The sequence below is a fragment of the Pongo abelii genome, chromosome 6 (genome assembly GCF_028885655.2).
Source record: "Pongo abelii isolate AG06213 chromosome 6, NHGRI_mPonAbe1-v2.0_pri, whole genome shotgun sequence".
Taxonomy (NCBI): domain Eukaryota; kingdom Metazoa; phylum Chordata; class Mammalia; order Primates; family Hominidae; genus Pongo; species Pongo abelii.
Window position 1 is genome coordinate 23,242,611 of NC_071991.2, and position 14,430 is coordinate 23,257,040.

A 14,430-nucleotide genomic window follows, 5' to 3' on the forward strand; every position below is an offset into this window, starting at 1 on the left:
TACTTCCAAAACTTAGTGAGTTAGAACAACAAACATTTATTATTTCATATGTTTCTGAGGGTCAGGATTCTGAAAGCAGCTGAGCTCCCAGAATCCATCATGAGGTTGCAGGCAAGCTGTTGGCTGGGGTACAGTCTTCTAAGACTTGTAAGAGCTCAAGGCAGATGGGCCGCCAGGATAACTTACGTGGCTACTGGGAGGAGGCTTTGGTCCCTCACTACATGGGCCTCTCCACCACATGGGCCTCTCCACCACATGGGCCTCTCCACCACATGGCTTCTGAGAGAGAGAGAGAGAGAGAGAGAGAGGACCAAGATGGAAACGGCTGCCTTTATAACTTGATACTGGAAGTGGCACATCATCACTTCTCCCAAATGCTGTTTGTCACCAAATATGGTACTACATGGTGGGGGACACCCGAGTTCCAGAAAGGGGGGCTCACTGGAGGCCAGCTACCAGAGGCTGGGTGTCTCTTGCTGATTCAATCTTTTATTTAAATACTGGCCTGGCACATTGGCTCATGCCTATAATCCCAGTACTTTGGGAGGCCGAGGCACAGGGTGGCAGGGGTGGGGGGATATAAATAATCCACAGCCCCAGCTTAGTTAACCCTCCTATATCTCAGAACATAAACCTGGCACAAAACACGCTGAGCCGGGTCAAGCATTTATCACCTTCTTACAGTGATCTAGCAATGTCTTGAGGTTAGCAGTTCGAGAGCAGCCTGGCCAACATGGCGAAACCCCATTCTACTAAAAACATAAAAATGAGCCAGGTGTGGTGGCGCGCACCTGTAATCCCAGCTACTCAGCAGGCTGAGGCAAGAGAATGGCTTGAACCCAGGAGGCAGAGGTTGCAGTGAGCTGAGATTGCACCACTGAACTACAGCCTGGGTGACAGAGCAACACTGTGTCAAAAACAAAAACAAAAACAAAACAAAAAACCCAACAACAACAACAAAAAAAACAAAAAAGTATGTAGTGAGCTTCTGCCACAAGCCAAGCATCGCTCTGGTCTCTGAGAAGTCAACAGGAAAATAGGCAATGTCCCTGCTTCATGGAGTTCCCACTGGAGGAGTGAAAGAGACAGACAAGATACACATAAATGTCTAATACCTTTCCTTGGCTCTAAGATGTGCATTTTCCTGCATCTTTAACATCTCTAAAATTGGCATCTATCTTATGAGTTGATGCTGTGTCACGGCACATTTGACGGTGTTTTAAATCTTCTTCTCTTCAGGGTGGGACAGGAAAACCTCATGAAAAAGAAGAGCTGAGGAGAGTTAAGGAAGAGACTGTTCATCGACCATGAGCAGTGGGGCTGGGTTGCGGGGACCAAGGTGGGGGTGGTGCCCCTGGGACTAGCTCCAGTCTCCCAAGGCCTGAAGGGGCAAGAGGAGGAGGTAGTGTATCAGAACCTGGTTGAATATGAGCCAGGCGAACAGGCCACAGAAGCTGCGGGTGTTGAGAATTGCAGCTGCTGCCAATGCCGCAGCTGTTGCCTGGCATCCTGGGGCAACTCTCTTTACTCCCGTCCTCCATCCCCTGCCAGAGTGCCTGTGGGCTGAAGCCAGGGAGGCTGGGGAAAGTCCCTAGAAGCCAGGCTCCTGGGGCATCAAGTAAGGTGAACAAGGGATAGAGAGAGAAAGTAACCAGCCTTTGGGATAAAGGGATAAGGAGAGAGGGCTATCCCAAGAGGACTGCTGGGAAAGGCCGCTCCATGAAGTCTCAGCTAAGACATGGGCCACAGAAACGTCTGGGAAGAATGTTCCAGAGAGGGCAGGACCTGAGTGGGCCAAGCATGGGCTGCAGGAAGCTGAGGAGCTGGTGGGCCTGGGTGGAGTGGGCAGTAGGAAGAGAAGTCAGGGATAAGGTCCAAAAATTTGGTAGATTCTGGACCATGTGCAGGACCTTGTGCCACGGTGAGGAGTGTGGATTTGACTCAAGCATGACAGAGCCACTGGGGGGTTTTGAACAGAGAGAGGACGTGATCCAATGGGTTTAACAGGAGCCTTGTGGCTGTCATGGAAGAAATGGCCCCATAGAGGGTGAGAAGGAGGCGGGGGCAGTGAGAAGGCTCCGGAATATTCCAGGCAAGAGATGAGGGTGGTCTGGTGGTCCAGGGTGGGACGGTAGAGGTGGGGAGAAGTGGTGGGAGTCAGGACTGATTTTGAAAATAGACCCGGCAGGATTTTCTGTTCAGTTGGAAGTGATGTGAGGGAGAAAGGAGTCAAGTGCAAATCCAAGGTCACTTCGCACTGTTCCTATGGAGATGCTCCAAACATGGGACTTATGAGTCGTGATTAATTTATAATTAAGAGTATGTCAGCAGATACCGCAAGCTTCCAGGCCTTCTCTAGAATGTTCTCATGGTGAAAAAGCTTGACTGAGTGAGACTCACACTCATGATGTTCACCCCTCAACCCATGAAATGCATGCTGCAATAGCCCACATGTATCACTGGAGTTCTCCCGTGACCATAAATGTTCTGGGAGTTGATCAAGCTGCTTGCTACAAACCCAAAGATGTGGGCGTTGGGGGAAATAGGAGTTGAGACAGGAAGATAGAGCCTATAAGGATGAATGAGCCCAAGAAAAGTTTCTAACACCCTGCCCACAGAGGGAGGAGGGCATTGTGGTTCCTCCAGCCCCTGGCTGGGTGAAGTAACATCACCCAGGCCCCACTGTGGTCGGTCAGTTCAGGAGGAGGCAGGGCCATAGGTGAGCCTGTCCAGAGGAGCATGTACCATGAGGCCCAGAGAAGGGAGGTCAGGAAGGTCTACCAGGAGGAGCTAACATGTGAGCTAGGCTGGGCAGGGAAGGTGAGAGAGTGAGGAAGGAGGTCCCAGGAGGAGACAGCAGGACCAGGACATGCAAAGGTACAGCCGGCAAGGCCAGAGGGAATTGATCTGGGACCCGATCCAGGATGATGGGACTGTCTAGAGCAGCGGTGCCCAAATTTTTGGCAGCAGGGACCACTTTCATGGAGGACAATTTTTCCATGGACTGAGGTGGGGGTGGGGATGGTTTTGGGATGATTCAAGTGCATTACATTTATTGTGCACTTTATTTCTATGATTATTACATTGTAACATATAATGAAATAATTATGCAGCTCACCATAATGCAGAATCAGTGGGAACTCTACACTTGTTTTCCTGCAACTAGACGGTCTCATCTGGGGGTGATGGGAGACAGTGACAGATCATCAGGCATTAGATTCTCATAAGGAGTGTGCAACCTAGATCCCCCTCATGCACAGTTCACAATAGGGTTTGCCCTCTTATGAGAATCTAGTGCTGCTGCTGATGTGACAGGAGGCAGAGCTCAGGCATTCACCTCCTGCTGTGCAGCCTGGCTCCTACCAGTCCACAAATCGGTAGTGGTTTGTGGCCTGGGGGTTGGGGACCCCTGGTCTAGAGCCATTTATATCCATTAGGGCCCTTTGGCTGCAAGTGGCAGACACCTAACTCAATCCAAACAGGGACTTCATGGCTGGCTCTGTGTGAAGTTCTCAGACACAGGAGGGGCTGGGGACCAGGAGTAGAGATGACAAGTCCGGGGCCACACCAGGAAGTCTCAGCAGCAGGAACTGGGGGGCAGCCTGTGCAGGCCCCACCCTGGCATCCACGACATGGCTGGTCTTTGCATTTGAGGGAGAAGAACCCACAGGGCCATGGCGGCCTCATGATGCTACACATGAGGAGCTGAATTCCAAGGTCATGCAGTGTGTCCACTGTCACATGACCAGCAGATGCAGAGTGAGGGTGGCTATCCCAGCCCACAGGCTCCCAGGCTTGGATTTTCCTACTGCAACAGAGCTCTCAAATCTCAGACATTCCTGAACTGCTGTCATAATTTTTATCATTTGCATTATACAATCTCTTCTAATATTAATTTTTTAAATTCATATGTTTCATATGCTAGTTTTACTTTTCTCTAATGTCCAAGTACTCTTATACTATTAGAATAATCAGCACAGGCTGGGTATGGTGGCTCATGCCTGTAATTCTAGCACTTTGGGACGCCAAGGCAGGAGGATCACTTGAAGCCAGGAGTTTGAGACCAACCTGGGCAGTGAGGCCCTATCTCCACTAAAAAAAAAAAAAGCAGCATTCATTTGTGAAAGACCCAAATCATCTTTGGAGATATGTGTACCTTGTTTTGGGAAACCCTGTATCATAACTAATGCTCCTTTCTATCTGGCGGGTGATGTAGACTGATTACTTGCAGTCACTTTTAGCAAAGAACCCTTGTTCACTGGAATCATTTGCAGAAGAATAGGGGTGGCTCTGCCGGGAGAGAAGCATGGGGACCACGCATCCTCATTGGCTCAGAACTGAGGGGCTTCCTGGGATATGGGACTATTGGTGCTAAAACTGGAGAGTTCCAGGCGATCCTGGATAGTCGGTGACCCTGGAGAGGAAGTTAGAGGATCAGAGTCCAGCCCACCTGGTTTCCCAGCCCTCACTATGTGGCCGATATGAGGATGCTTCCTTGGACCCTGATACATGAATGAAGGGGGCCTGCATCAGGAAAGCAGAAGCTGCAGCCCGAGGTCAGTGTGTGATGAGTGCTGTGGGTGGGCACCTCCACCTAGTCCGCTTCCGGGGCTGCAAAGGCTGGAAAGCTGAAACCTGCATTTCCCAGGCTCTTGGACATGGAGGAGTTGAGGCCCCCACTTCAGTGAGTGCTGCCAGCCAGGGGCACAGTGGGAAGGGTTGGGTCTTTTGCATCATGGTTCCAAGGCATGGCCATTCAGTTTGTGGGTTTGTTCCAGGGATTTAGGAGCTGATACGGGGAAAATCTGACCATGAGGTGGCAGTAGCACACACTCGCTTCACTGGGCAGTACTTTGACAGGTTTGTAAGCAGGGAAGGTCCCTCGCAGCAGAAGCCAGGGAGGGCAAGGGAACTCTGGGGGCAGGATCTTGTGTGAGGAAGTGATGTCGCTCAGCAGCGTAGCCCAAGGAGTCTCTGGGTCAGGGTGCTCCCAAGGGCAGAGAACATTTGGGCACCCTATAATGACAAGGCTTTCTATCTTTAATGCATGAGTAAGAGCTGTCACGTGAGGTTTTGCAGGGTAGGCAAAGCAGGCAGGCTCTAAATGGCTAAAAATCTCTTTGGGTTATTTAAAAAATAATCAGGTGTGTAAAAATTTGAGTTTGGCACCAGTGGGCTTTTGAGGTAACAGGGCTCAGTTTGCTGTAAAGAAAGAAATGGGCTGGGTGCAGTGGCTCAAGCCTGTAATCCCAGCACTTTGGGAGGCTGAGGGGGGCAGATCACCAGGGGTCAGGAGTTTGAGACCAGCCTGGCCAACATGGTGAAACCCTGACTCTACTAAAAATACAAAAACTAGCCGGGTGTGGTGGCAGGCACCTGTAGTCCCAGCTACTGGGGAGGCTGAGGCAGGAAAATTGCTTGAACCTGGGAGGCAGATGTTGCAGTGAGCCGAGATTACACCACTGCACTCCAGCCTGGGCAACAGAGTGAGAGTCTGTCCAAAAAAAAGGAAAGAAAGAAAGAAAAGAAAAGAAAAAAAAAGAGAAAGAGAAAGAAAGAAAGAAGGAAGGAAGGAAAGAAAGAAAGAAAGAAAGAAAGAAAGAGATAGAAGGAAAGAAGGAAGGAAGGAAAGAAAGAAGGAAAGAAAGAAAGAAAGAAAGAAAGAAAGAAAGAAAGAAAGAAAGAAAGGAAGGAAGGAAGGAAGGAAGGAAGGAAAGAAAGAAAGAAAGACAGCCCAGGGGCCAATCCTCAGAGGCTATATTTGGCTCCTCTGTGTAACAGTGGGGTGGGGGTGCATTTTGGAGGCAGCTGCTTCTTGACCCCTGGTGTGCCCTTCAACTCAGCAGTTCCTCCCCCTGCTCCCGAACCCCACAGCCCATTTCTCTGGAGTGCCTGGCTATGTGGTTTGTTTATGTCCCTAGCGTATCTGTTCTGGGGTCCTATTCTGGGTGTCTCTTCTGAGGACCCAGACTGTAGCTTGTGCCCCTGCCCTTCTCATGATTTCGGGGGGATCCTAGTCCCCAGTATTCAATCCCTTTCTGCCTAACATGGCTAGTGTGGTTCCTGGTATCTGGAACTAAACCCTCCTGAGGAAAATAACAGCTGACATCCGGTCTTGATGCCTGGGAGACAGCAGCCAGCACCAGGAGCTCTGGAGGGCTTGGGAGGGGGTGGCCTCCACTCAGCTCCTGCCATGTAGGGTTGGCCAGTGTGTACAGTTTCAAAGAAAGAGATTATTATGTAAAATAATTTGAGTCTTGAATGTTGGCTCATTTAACAAAAACAAACACAAAAGAGAGAGGGCCAAATGAAACATGTCTGTTGGTGAGGGTGCTAATCTGCAAGGGCCATTGTAACCCAGTACCCTGGACTGGGCGCTTTGACAGCAGAAATGTATTGTCCTGCAGTTCTGGAGGCCAGGAGTCTAAGATCAAGGTGGCAGTGGGGTTGGTTCCTTCTGAGGACTGTGAGGGAATGCTGCGTTCCAGGCCTCTCTTCTTGGCTTGTAGATGGGCCATCTTCTCCTTGCATCTTTCCTCTATGTGTGTTTCTGTGCCCAAATTTCTTTCTTTTTTTTTCTTTTTTTTTTTTTATGAGGACACTGGTCATGTTCTATGAGGGCCCACCCTAATCACCTCATTTTACATGTTTTTTTGTTTGATTTTTCTTTTTTTGACAAAGTCTCACTCTGTTGCCCAGACTGGAGTGCAATGGCATGATTTCAGTTCACTGCAACCTCTGCCTCCCAGGTTCAAGAGATTCTCCAGGCTCAGCCTCCCGAGTAGCTGGGATTACAGGTATGCACCACCACGCCCAGCTAATTTTTTGTATTTTTATTAGAGACGGCGTTTCACCATGTTGGCCAGGCCGGTCTTGAACTCCTGACTTCATGTGATCTGCCTGCCTCGGCCTCCCAAAGTGCTGGGATTACAGGTGTGAGCCATCGTGCCTGGCCCTCATTTTACTTTGATTACTTCGGCAAAGAAGTTCACATTCTGAGGTACTGGAGGTTAGGATCCCAAGAAAGGAATTTTGAAAGGGACACAGTTCAACCCAGGACAGTGAGACGTGTGGAAAGGGCCTCAGGTCACGGCTGCTCGAGGATCCAGAGCTAATGAGCAGCTAAAGGAAAGAAGGGCTGGAGAAGAGCAGATTTCCAAAGGCCTGGGCACCCTCCCATTTAGGAAGCCTGCCCCAGAAGTCCCTTTGTGGCAGCTTTGAAATGTACCTTTCTGGCCCAGGCCAAGGGCTGTGCTATTGTGATGATGCATGAACCAGAAGACACCCATTGGTGTGCCTGTGACACATCTCACAGACCCAAGACCATCCTCTCCTCCCAGAAGTGAGTCAGCGAGTTTCAGGATCAGAGCATCTGGGCAGGTGACAGGTCAGCGAAGTCCCTTCTGCACAGTTCCCAGGGTGTCTGGGGCGGATTAGCTGGGCAGCAAGATCACAGAGCAACCAGGCCCTAAACTGCTCCAATGAGGAGGCAGGACTTTTCCTCCCTGCCCATTTCAAACTTGCTGTGGTGGATTCCTTTTTTTAGTCCGGGGAAGATTGATGATTTCGTTATTTGTGGCACTCAGCAACAAATCTCAGAGTTGCAGCTAAAGTGAGCTCTTTCCCCACGCTGCACCTTCTGCTCTGTTATTCATCATGTTTAATCATTCGCTTACCTCGGACTGCTGCCGGCCTTGGGAGGGCAGGGTATTATGGACTTGGGACAGTTTTACACTTTAGAGGCTGAGGGGAGGGGACTGTGTTAGGAAGGAACAGGCCTGGGGTGGGAGGGCCATGGCTCAAGGTGGGCGGGAGCCAGTGAAGCTTCAACGAAGGCGACAGAATGACCAATAAAGGGAAGTGACAGCAAAACTCTCCTGGGACCTCAAAGGCTGGCCCTGTTTGCCAAGAAAATCTCTCATAAAAGGTGTGAGACTTAATGCCAAAAAGAAAAAGAGAGAAACGGCCGGAGGGTTCTCTGCCAAGAGAATGTTGAAGAGTTTAATTCCAGATGAAATGTGCTCTTGTTTGTGTACAATTAATTTTCTCCCCAAATGAAAGGTTTTGTCTGTCACTCGAGTGTTTCAATAGCAACCACGTAATTAAGGTAGCATGTGCCTCTTCAGTTTGGGAAGCGGCTGTTTGTGTTCACATGTTGGGGAAGCACACATTGCTTGGACTGGTTCCTGGGTCTAAGAAGGTAAAAAACAAAACAAAACAAAACACACAAAGCATGGAAGAAAACATCTCCAAATAGAGACTTGGCTCCCGTGGGGATGATGTCATCCGGAAAATGTGAGCGGGACCTTCCCTGAGAACCAAGAGGCCTGAGCTTCCTGGGATGGGAGGCTGTGAGGAGGAGAACTTAGACAGTTTCCAGAAACTCTAAAAATGGAGTCATGAATTCAAATGCCTGCGGGGGCCAGGTAGAAGGTGTATGTCCTGGAAGGGGTTGGCTGTAGTTTTTCAATACAAGTGTGTTTTGTTTGCATAGCAATACACAGGTGTGAAAACTTTAGTTCCACAAAGGAGTATGCACTCTCATTTGTGTTGAAATTTATGGATCTCTTAATTTAACTTTCATGGGGTTTTTTTCCTTTTAATAAAGAGATGGTGTATTACTTTTCTACTGCTGTGTAACAAATTGCCACAAACTTAGGGGTTTAACAGAGCAACCATGTCTTATCTCACAGGTTTTCCAACATGATGTGGCTGGATTCTCCTCTGACGGTCTGACCAGGCTAACAACAGGGTATCTGCCAGGCTGTGGTTCTTATTTGGGACTTGCTGGGTGCAGTGGCTCACATCTGTAATCCCAGCACTTTGGGAGGCTGAGGTGGGAGGATCACCTGAGGTCAGGAGTTTGAGATCAGCCTGGCCAACATGGTGAAATCCGTCTCTACCAAAAATACAAAAATTAGCCAGGCGTGGTGGTGTGTGCCTGTAGTCCCAGCTACTCGGGAGACTGAGGTGGGAGAATCACTTGAATTTGGGAGGCAGAGGTTGCAGTGAGCCAAGATCACACCACCACACTCCAGCCCGGGCGACAGAGTGAGACTCCCTCTCAAAAAAAAAAAAACAAAAGTACATTGTGTTACCCTAAAACTATCTCTTTCACCCCATGTTGCCCATAGAGCACTGGTGTGGGGCTCTGTCCTGGGGGATAAGTCTACACTGGGCTGCTCCCAGCCCTTGGAAGTAGATTAACTAGGCTGAATGGAGGAGGAAACCGGGCCACAGTGAGATATGCATGTCAATGAGTCAGCAGAAAAGGAAGACTCCCCCCAGTTAAAGAGAAAAATGAGGCTAGCCAGGTGTGGTTGCTCATGCCTGTAATCCCAGAACTTTGAGAGGCTGAGACAGCTGGATCACCTGAGGTCAGGAGTTCAAGACCAGCCTGGCCAACATGGAGAAACCTTGTCTCTACTGAAAATACAAAATTAGCTGGTTGTGGTTGTGCACACCTGTGATCCCAGCTACTCAGGAGGCCAAGGCAGGAGAATTGCTTGAACCCAGGAGGCAGAGGTTGCAGTGAGCCGAGATTGCATTATTACACTCCAGCCCGGGCAATGAGCAAACCTCCGTCTCAAAAAATAAATCAATAAAAATTTTAAAAATAGAGAAAACGAGGCGAGTGGGAATACTTTTGCTGAAACATATGCAAGGAAGTCTTGTTGAATGATTGCTGAGCAGGGATGTTAATAAAGATCTTCTGGAAGTGTGGGGTGAGGACACCTCACTGTCACATGATCACCATTAGCCACTGCACCTGGCCTGGACTTTTTAAGCGCATAATTGGATAAGCAGGCATTGCCAGAGGGGAGTGTCTAGAGAGGTTAGGAGTAAAGCATTCAGAGAGGAGGGAAGGAAGAAAAACAAAGAGGGTGATTTAAATAACTGAGGTCCCTGGTTACAAACTCCCCACTGTCAATTTCATTCTGTCTCTACGGAAAACAGACAACTGATTCATTCTGGCTACTTCCTATTGAATAGGGGCACAGTCAGGGGGCCGCGGAATGAACCTATCCACCCGGAATTGAAAGTGCTCGAGAGTCCCTGGACTTAGAGAAGAGATCCGCTGGAGCATCATGGGGAGTGTGTAACAGCAATACAGTCCACAGCAGAAGAATAATCCTATCCCTGTAATCATGAGCAACTTTTCCCACCAGGAGGCCTGATACAAATCATGAGGTGAGCCATTGATTTAAAGACATTGTGGGATCAGACATAGCACTGGACTGGTTTGCTTGTGCATGTCTTGTAGGGCTGAGGATGTTTCCAGAGTTATCCTGGAGGTACACACAGCAGTTGATCTTTTCTTTTTTTGAGACAGAGTCTCATTCTGTGGCCCAGGCGGGAGTGTACGGCTGTGATCTCGGCTCACTGCAACCTCTGCCTCCTGGGTTCAAGCAATTCTCGTACCCCAGCCTCTTGAATAGCTGGGATTAGAGGTGTGCACCACCACGCCTGGCTAAATTTTTTTTAATGTTTAGTAGAGATGGGGTTTCACCAGGTTGGCCAGACTGGTCTCGAATGCCTGGCCTCAGGTGATCCACCTGCCTCAGCCTCTCAAAGTGGTGGGATTACAGGCGTGAAACATCATGCCCATCCAGCATTCAATCTTAATTATTAAATGGATTAATAATTAAGTTTTGCACTATCAATTGTACCCGCAGCCTCTATGGTGATCTGACAGCAGAATGGTTAAACGTATTTAACAGGTTACAGGAGGAGTTGTGAATAATCACGAAGGAGGTCCTGACACATGTGCATTGAACAAATAAATATGAATGTAATATAAGACCCGTGTTCATTTTGGGATGCAGATTTAACATTTAAATGTACAGGCTTGAGCCACTGTGCCAGGCCTGCTTTTTAATAAACTTTTACTCCTGTTCTGCACTTTGCCTCCTTCTGGCTTTATGCCTTATGACCCTCAGTCGAATTCTTTCTTCTGAGGAGGCAAGAATTGAAGTTGTTGCAGATGTGTACAGATTCATCACCAGGAACTCGGATACCTACCACCGGCAACAGGTGGAGGATGCTAGGTGAAAATGTTATGTAAGCTGCATGCTTTTTACAAATAGTAGTGGTTTTCATGTCCAGCCACATCCACTGCACCTTTCCTTTATGAAAGTCCCGTCAATAAACCTTTGCTGTCTCCAGATCTCTTCTTCTACCTCTTCCACATGGTGCCTTCCCTACTGGTGTAAAGTGGGGTCCTGCAGGGCACCCTCTCCCTGCATTTTTTTTTTTTTTTTTTTGAGACAGAGTCTCACTCTGTCGCCCAGGCCGGAGTGCAGTGGCATGATCTTGGCTCACTGCAAGCTTCGCCTCCCGGCTTCAAGGGATTCTCCAGCCTCAACCTCCCTAGTAGCTGGGATTACAGGCGCCCATCATCACGCCCGGCTAATTTTTCTTTTTTTTTGGTATTTTTAATACAGACGGTGCTTCGACATGTTGGCCAGGCGGGTCTCCAAATCCTGGCCTCAAGTGATCCCCTTCCCTCGGGTTCCCAAAGTGCTGGGATTACAGGCATGAGCCACAGCGATGGAAGATTCCCGCTGGAGAAAGTGAGTGGAGGTGCTCCTTGAAGAAACGGGAATCCCACCAATCTCAGGGGTCCTCTCCTGGCCTGCGGCCCTGGATCGTCCAGCCTGGGCCGAGGAGGAGAGCAGACGTCGCCCTTCTTGGCTGGGGCAGAGGGTGTGGGTCCCGTTTCCCCGGGGTTCCCAGCCATTGGCTCCACTGGGCAGCGCCCTGCCCCTCCGAGCCCCTCAAGGTCTGGCACTCGCCCTCAACAAAGATGGCGCGGACGGCCTCAGGCGCACCACGTGACATGTGCGTCACGCGACCCACCTGCAAGGCTCCTCCCACGGTGCTCTTAGCCCCGCAGACGGCGGCCGAACAGAGGAGCGGGAAGCGTGCTCTGGTCGTTGCCCTGGTGGCGCTCCGGCGCTGTTACGGGGCTGCGTGCTGGCGCTGCAGGGCAGGATGCTGTACCCCCGGGAGAGCCCGTCGCGGGAGCTCAAGAAGCTGGACGGCCTCTGAAGCTTCAGCGCCGACTGCTCCGACAACCGGCGCCGGGGCTTCTAGGAGCAGTGTTACCGTCGTCCGCTGCACGAGGTGCGTGCTCGGGGCAGGGCCGGCAGGCTCACGGAAGCCCGGCGGCGGGAGTGGGAGTGGGGGAGCACGGGCACCCCCTCAGGCTCCTTCACCTGAGCGCCTTGAGACTGGGAGCCCAACTGGGAGGAGGTTAAAGGTCGGCGGGCTTGGGGACGCGGGGTTGGAGGACAGGGGGACCAGGGGGAACCAGAAGGGCCGAGGCAGAGGATGCGGGAGAAGGAGGAAGCACTCCTGCCGAGCCCCCTCCCGAGGGGAAGGCTGAGCCCTAGCAGTGTCCTATTTTTTATGTTTATTTTTAATTTTTAAAATTGTTTGAGACTGAGTTTGGCCCTGTCGCCCAGGCGGGAGCGCAGTGTTGCAATCCTAATTTCTGACCTCAAGCGATCCTCCCACCCCAGCTTTGCAAGTTACCTGGGGCCACCACGCCTGGCTAATTAAAAAAAAAATTTTGACCGGGCTCGGTGGCGAACGCCTGTAATCCCAGCACTTTGGATGGCCGAGATGGGCAAATCACCTGAGGTCAGGAGTTCGAGACCAGTCTGGCCAACATGGTGAAACCCTGTCTCTGCTAAAAATATAAAAACTACTTGGGTGTGGTGGTGCATGCGTGTAATCCCAGCGACTTGGGAGGCTGAGGCAGGAGAATTGCTTGAACCCAGAAGGCAGAGGTTGCAGTGAGCCGAGATCACGCCACTGCACTCCAGCGTGGGTGACAGAGTGAGACTCCGTCTCAAACAACAACAACAAAAAAAAACAACTTACTTTTTTTAAGATATAGGGTCTCACTATGTTGCCCAGGCTGGTCTCGAACTCCTGGTCTCAAGCCATCCTCCCACGTTGACCTCCCAAAGCGCTGATTATAGACATGACCCACCCAGACACTCATCTGACCAGAGCAGCAGGCGCTGCACAGAGCTGGGCCCAGGGATGGGGAGGAGGGGACAGTTTAGACGTCATGAGGTCAGCTCTGCCTAGGCAGGAAGTTCCCTTGGTTTTCAAGTTCAGATAGAGGACAGAACGTGACAGGCCAGGGATGCCACCCCTGTTGCCCTCCTCACTTGGATGTGGTTAGCAGAGAAGTGGGACCAGGTGAGATCTGAGCCGCTTTTGCCTGATCTACATCCTCTTTTTCTGACTTTGTGGCATTCAGTACAGGAGGAAGAGAGAAGAGGACTGGGTGCCTGTGTGTGCCCCACTCACAGTGTCCTAAGCAAAGCCCCCCCCGCCCCCCCAACCAGCCTTCCTCCCTGTGCCAGGCAGTGGGTCATCTGTCTCTTAGTTATGGGTCTGAACCTTCTTGCCTCGGGCTGGGATGTGGCCCTGGGCTCGCTCCTGTCTCGGGAGATATTGGGCCCCATCCACTCTGAGGAGGAACTCCTGGCCCCACTGGCCCAGGTGCACAAACCGCTCTGGCAGTTGACCTGTCATCAGCGAGTAATCTGTCCGTTCTGTCAAGAGTCCCCGCTATGTGTCAGGGCTTGCGCTAGGCCTGGGGACACAGCTGTGCAGCACACTGGTCCCAGATCCCTTTGGGGTCCTAGGAGCTGAGCCCGGCCCTTCTCTCCACAGTCGGGCCCCACCCTCGACATGCCGGTTCCTTCCACCTTCAACGACATTGGCCAGGACTGGTGGCTGCGGCATTTTGTCGGCCAGATGTGGTACGAATGGGAAGTGACCCTGCCAGAGCGACGGACCCAGGACCTGCACACAAGAGTGGTGCTGAGGATTGGCAGTGCCCACTCCTGTGCTGTCGTGGTCAGTGTGGCCAGGAGGAGGCAGGGTAGGTGGGTGGGCATGGCTGCTGAACAGCATGGGACCCCCAACTGCCACCCACAGCCTATCTTCTGGGGTGGGACAATGGGGTGCCCTGCCTTGTCCTGGAGGCTATGCCCTGTGTAGGGGGATAGGTGGCCTGCTCTACCCCATTGGGATGTCATTCTTCCCGTCTGGCTGGCAGGCCCCTGAGCCCCATGCTGCAGGTTATGTGAGGGAGTGCCTGGTAGCAGGACCCCTTCTCATGCCCTGACCTGCCGCCCCTTCCCCATATCTCCTGTGTCTGCAGTGGGTGAATGGGATCGAAGCGCTGGAGGGTGAGAGGGGCTGTCTCCCCTTCCAGGCCGACATCAGCAGCCTGGTCCTGGTGGGGCCTCTGCCCTCCCACTTCCGCATCACTGTCGCCACCAACAACACACTCACTCCCTCCACCCTGCCACCAGGGACCAATCATGATATGACCGACATTTTATGTGGGTACCATCCTGCCTCCACCGCGCGCACGCACCTTCCTGCCCAACCTTGTAGTCT

General features: G+C 51.2%; 1 pseudogene; it reads left to right on the forward strand.

Moving 5' to 3' along the window:
• Positions 1-10,929: 10,929 nt before the first annotated feature.
• The window catches only part of LOC100452246 (beta-glucuronidase-like), a 42,169-nt pseudogene continuing 38,668 nt past the window's right edge, over positions 10,930-14,430 (forward strand).